Raw genomic sequence first — 6,000 nt, 5'->3', positions numbered from 1 at the left:
TAAGGCCCTAACTGTTCAATCTGTTAGAGCAACGCCCTAGGGTGAAGCCTAGGTTGTCCGGAACGTAGAAATGACGTTAACTTTCGTACTGGTCGTAATTACTCGTTTTCTACGATTGAAAAACTGTTGTATTTATATTGTATTTTATGCTTCTGGCGTTGACTTCTTATGCCCTAACTATTCCATCTGGTGGAACAACGCCCTATGGTAAAGCCTAGGTTGCCCGGAACGTAGAAGTGACCATAACTTTCACACCGGTAGCAATTATTCGTTTTATTCGATGGAAAATCTGTTCTATTTATTTTGTATTTTATGCTTCGGGCGTTGACTTCTAAGGCCCTAAATATTCAATCTGTTGAAGCAAGGCCCTAGTGTGCAGCCTAGGTTGCCCCGGAAAGTAGAAATGATCATAACTTTCATACTGGTTGCAATTATTCGTTCTATATGATGGAAAAACTGTTCTATTTTTATTGCATTTTATGCTTCGGGCATTGACTTCTAAGGTCCTAACTTTTCAATCTGTTGGAGCAACGCCCTAGGGTGAAGCCTAGGTTGCGCGGAAAGTAGAAATGACAATAACTTTCACACTGGGTGCAATTATTCGTTTTATACGATGGAAAAGCTGTTGTATTTATATCGTATTTTATGCTTCTGGCGTTGACTTCTTAGGCCGTAACTTTTCGATCTGGTGGAGCAACGCCCTGGAGTAAAACCTAGGTTGCGCGGAACGTAGAATTGGACATCACTTTCAAACTGGTTGCAATTATTCCTGTTATATGATGGAAACACTGTTGTATTTTTATTGCATTTTATGCTTCGGGCGTTGACTTGTAAGGCCCTAACTATTCGATCTGGTGGAGCACCACCCTAGAGTGAATCCTAGGTTGCCCGAAACGTAGAAATGACCTTCACTTTCAAACTGGTTGCAATTATTCCTGTTATATGATGGAAAAACTGTTGTACTTATATTGTATTTTATGCTTCTGGCGTTGACTTCTAAGGCCCTAACTATTCGATCTGGTGGAGCAACGCCCTAGAGTGAAGCCTAGGTTGCCCGGGACGTAGAAATGACCATCACTTTCAAACTGGTTGCAATTAATCCTTTTATACGATGGAAAAACTGTTGTATTTTTATTGCATTTTATGCTTCGGGCATTAACTTCTAAGGCCCTAACTATTCAATCTGTAAGAGCAACGCCCTAGGGTGTAGCCTAGGTTGCCCGTAAAGTAGAAATGACCCTAGCTTTCATACTGGTTGCAATTATTCGTTTTGTATGATGGAAAAACTGTTGTATTTATATTGTATTTTATGCTTCTGGCGTTCACTTCTTAGGCCGTAACTATTCGATCTGGTGGAGTAACGCCCTATGGTGAAGCCTGGGTTGACCGGAACGTAGAAATGACCATAATTTTCACACCGGTAGCAATTATTCGTTTTACACGATGGAAAAACTGTTCTATTTATTTTGTATTTTATGCACCGGGCGTTGACTTCTAAGGCCCTAACTATTCAATCTGTTGGAGCAACGCCCTAGGGTGAAGGCTAGGTTGCCCGGAAAGTAGAAATGACGTTAACTTTCACACTGGTTGCGATTATTCGTTCTATACGATGGAAAAACTGTTATATTTATATTGTATTTTATGCTTCGGGCGTTGACTTCTGAGGCCCTAGATGTTTGATCTGTTGGAACAACGCCCTAGAGTGATGCCCAGGGTGCTCGAACGTAGAAATGACCATAACTTTCACACTGGTTGCTATTATTCGTTCTATACGATGGAAAAACTGTTATATTTATATTGTATCTTATGCTTCTGGCGTTGACTTCTTAGGCCCTAACAATTCGATCTGGTGGAACAACGCCCTAGAGTGAAGCCTAGGTTGCCTGGAACGTAGAAATGACCATCACTTTCAAACTGGTTGCAATTATTCCTGTTATATGATGGAAAAACTGTTCAATGTTTATTGCATTTTATGCTTCGGGCATTGACTTCTAAGGTCCTAACTATTCAATCTGTTGGAGCAACGCCCTAGTGTGAAGCCTAGGTCTTCGGAAAGTAGAAATGACAATAACTTTCACACTGGGTGCAATTATTCGTTTTATACGATGGAAAAGCTGTTGTATTTATATCGTATTTTATGCGTCAGGCGTTGACTTCTGAGGCCGTAGCTATTCGATGTGGTGGAAGAATGCCATAGAGTGAAGCCTAGGTTGCCCGGAACGTAGAAATGGCCATCACTTCCTTACCGGTAGCAATTATTCGTTTTATACGATGGAAAAACTGTTGTGTTTATATTGTATCTTATGCTTCTGGCGTTGACTTCTAAAGCACTAACTATTCGATCTGGTCGAGCAGCGCCCTAGAGTAAAGCCTAGGTTGCCCGGAACGTAGAAGTGACCATCACTTTCAAACTGGTTGCAATTAATCCTTTTATACGATGGAAAAACTGATGTATTTTTATTGCATTTTATGCTTCCGGCGTTGACTTCTAAGGCCCTAACTATTCAATCTGTTGGAGCCACGCCCTAGGGTGAAGCCTAGGTTGTCCGGAACGTAGAAATGACGTTCACTTTCGTACTTGTTGCAATTACTCGTTTTATACGATTGAAAAACTGTTGTATTTATATCGTATTTTATGCTTCTGGCGTTGCCTTCTTAGGCCCTAACTGTTCGATCTGGTGGAACAACGCCCTAGAGTGAAGCCTAGGTTACCCGGAACGTAGAGATGTCCAGTACTTTCACACTGTTTGCAGTTAGTCCTGCTATACGATGGAAAAACTGTTGCATCTTTATTGAATTTTATGCTTCTGGCGTTGACTTCTAAGGCCCTAACTATTCTATCAGGTGGATCAACGCCCTAGTGTGAAGCCTAGGTTGCCCGGAACGTAGAAGTGACCATAACTTTCACACTGGTTGCTATTATTCGTTCTATACGATGGAAAAACTGTTATATTTATATTGTATCTTATGCTTCTGGCGTTGACTTCTTAGGCCCTAACAATTCGATCTGGTGGAACAACGCCCTAGAGTGAAGCCTAGGTTGCCCGAAACGTAGATATGACCATCACTTCCTTACTGGTAGCAATTATTCGTTTTATACGATGGAAAAACTGTTGTGTTTATATTGTATTTTATGCTTCTGGCGTTGACTTCTAAGGCACTAACTATTCGATCTGGTGGAGCAACGCCCTAGAGTAAAGCCTAGGTTGCCCGGAACGCAGAAGTGACCATCACTTTCAAACTGGTTGCAATTAATCCTTTTATACGATGGAAAAACTGATGTATTTTTATTGCATTTTATGCTTCCGGCATTGACTTCTAAGGCCCTAACTATTCAATCTGTTAGAGCAACGCCCTAGGGTGAAGCCTAGGTTGCCCGGACCGTAGAAGTGACCATCACTTTCAAACTGGTTGCAATTAATCCTTTTATACGATGGAAAAACTGATGTATTTTTATTGCATTTTATGCTTCCGGCGTTGACTTCTAAGGCCCTAACTATTCAATCTGTTGGAGCAACGCCCTAGGGTGAAGCCTAGGTTGTCCGGAACGTAGAAATGACGTTAACTTTCGTACTGGTTGCAATTACTCGTTTTACACGATTGAAAAACTGTTGTATTTATATCGTATTTTATGCTTCTGGCGTTGCCTTCTTAGGCCCTAACTGTCCGACCTGGTGGAACAACGCCCTAGAGTGAAGCCTAGGTTACCCGGAACGTAGAGATGTCCAGTACTTTCACACTGTTTGCAGTTAGTCCTGCTATACGATGGAAAAACTGTTGCATCTTTATTGAATTTTATGCTTCTGGCGTTGACTTCTAAGGCCCTAACTATTCTATCAGGTGGATCAACGCCCTAGTGTGAAGCCTAGGTTGCCCGGAACGTAGAAGTGACCATAACTTTCACACTGGTTACTATTATTCGTTCTATACGATGGAAAAACTGTTATATTTATACTGTATCTTATGCTTCTGGCGTTGACTTCTTAGGCCCTAACAATTCGATCTGGTGGAACAACGCCCTAGAGTGAAGCCTAGGTTGCCCGGAACGTAGAAATGACCATAACTTTCACACCGGTAGCAATTAATCGTTTCATACGGTGGAAAAACTGTTCTATTTATTTTGTATTTTATGCTTCGGGCGTTGACTTCTAAGGCCCGAGCTATTGGATCTGGTGGAGCAACGCCCTAGAGTGAAGCCTAGGTTGCCCGGAACGTAGACGTGACCATCACTTTCAAACTGGTTGCAATTAATCCTTTTATACGATGGAAAAACTGTTGCATTTTTATTGCATTTTATGCGTCGGGCGTTGACTTCTAAGGCCCTAACTATTCAATCTGTTGGAGCGACGCCCTAGGGTGAAGCCTAGGTTGCTCGGAACGTAGAAATGACGTTAACTTTCATACTGGTTGCAATTACTCGTTTTATACGATTGAAAAACTGTTGTATTTATATTGTATTTTATGCTTCTGGCGTTGACTTCTTATGCCCTAACTATTCCATCTGGTGGAACAACGCCCTATGGTGAAGCCTAGGTTGCCCGGAACGTAGAAATGACCATAACTTTCACACCGGTAGCAATTAATCGTTTCATACGGTGGAAAAACTGTTCTATTTATTTTGTATTTTATGCTTCTGGTGTTGACTTCTAAGGCCCAAACTATTCAATCTGTTGAAGCAACGCCCTAGGGTGAAGCCTAGGTTGCCCGGAAAGTAGAAATGACCATAACTTTCATACTGGTTGCAATTATTCGTTTTATACGATGGAAAGACAGTTGTATTTATATTGTATTTCATGCTTCGGGCGTAGACTTCTAAGGCCCTAGTTATTCGATCTGGTGGAGCAACGCCCTAGAGTGAAGCCTAGGTTGCCCGGAACGTAGAAATGACCATCACTTTCAAACTGGTTGCAATTAATCCTTTTGTACGATGGAAAAGCTGTTCTATTTTTATTGCATTTTATGCTTCCGGCGTTGGCTTCTAAGGCCCCAACTATTCAATCTGTTGGAGCAACGCCCTAGCGTGAAGCCTAGGTTGCCCGGAACGTAGAAATGACCATAACTTTCACACTGGTTGCTATTATTCGTTTTATACAATGGAAAAACTGTTCTATTTACTTTGTATTTTATGCTTCGGGCGTTGACTTCTAAGGCCCTAACTGTTTGATCTGGTGGAGCAACGCCCTAGAGTGAAGGCTAGGTTCCCGAAACGTAGAAGTGACCATAACTTTCACACTGGTTGCTATTATTCGTTCTATACGATGGAAAAACTGTTATATTTATATTGTATCTTATGCTTCGGGCGTTGACTTCTTAGGCCCTAACAATTCGATCTGGTGGAACAACGCCCTAGAGTGAAGCCTAGGTTGCCTGGAACGTACAAATGACCATCACTTTCACAAGGGTTGCAATTGTTCCTGTTATAGGACGGAAAGACTGTTGTATTTTTATTGTATTTTATGCTTCAGGCGTAGACTTCTGAGGCCGTTGCTATTTGATGTAGTGGAAGAACACCATAGATTGAAGCCTAGGTTGACCGGAACGTAGATATGACCATAATTTTCACACGGGTAGCAATTATTCGTTTTACACGATGGAAAATCTGTTCTTTTTATTTTGTATTTTATGCATCGGGCGTTGACCTCTAAGGCTCTAACTACTCAATCTGTTGGAGCAACGCCCTAGGGTGAAGCCTAGGTTGCCCGGAAAGTAGAAATGACGTTAACTTTCACACTGGTTGCTATTATTCGTTCTATACGATGGAAAAACTGTCATATTTATATTGTATTTTATGCTTCGGGCGTTGACTTCTAAGGCCCTAGCTGTTTGATCTGGTGGAGCAACGCCCTAGAGTGAAGCCTAGGTTGCCCGGAACGTAGAAATGACCATAACTCTCACACTGGTTGCTATTATTCGTTTTATACAATGGAAAAACTGTTCTATTTATTTTGTATTTTATGCTTCGGGCGTTGACTTCCAAGGCCCTAACTGTTTTATCTGGAG

This window comes from Calliopsis andreniformis, chromosome 11, assembly GCF_051401765.1.
Source record: "Calliopsis andreniformis isolate RMS-2024a chromosome 11, iyCalAndr_principal, whole genome shotgun sequence".
NCBI lineage: Eukaryota > Metazoa > Arthropoda > Insecta > Hymenoptera > Andrenidae > Calliopsis > Calliopsis andreniformis.
Note: the sequence above shows the minus strand (reverse complement) of the source record.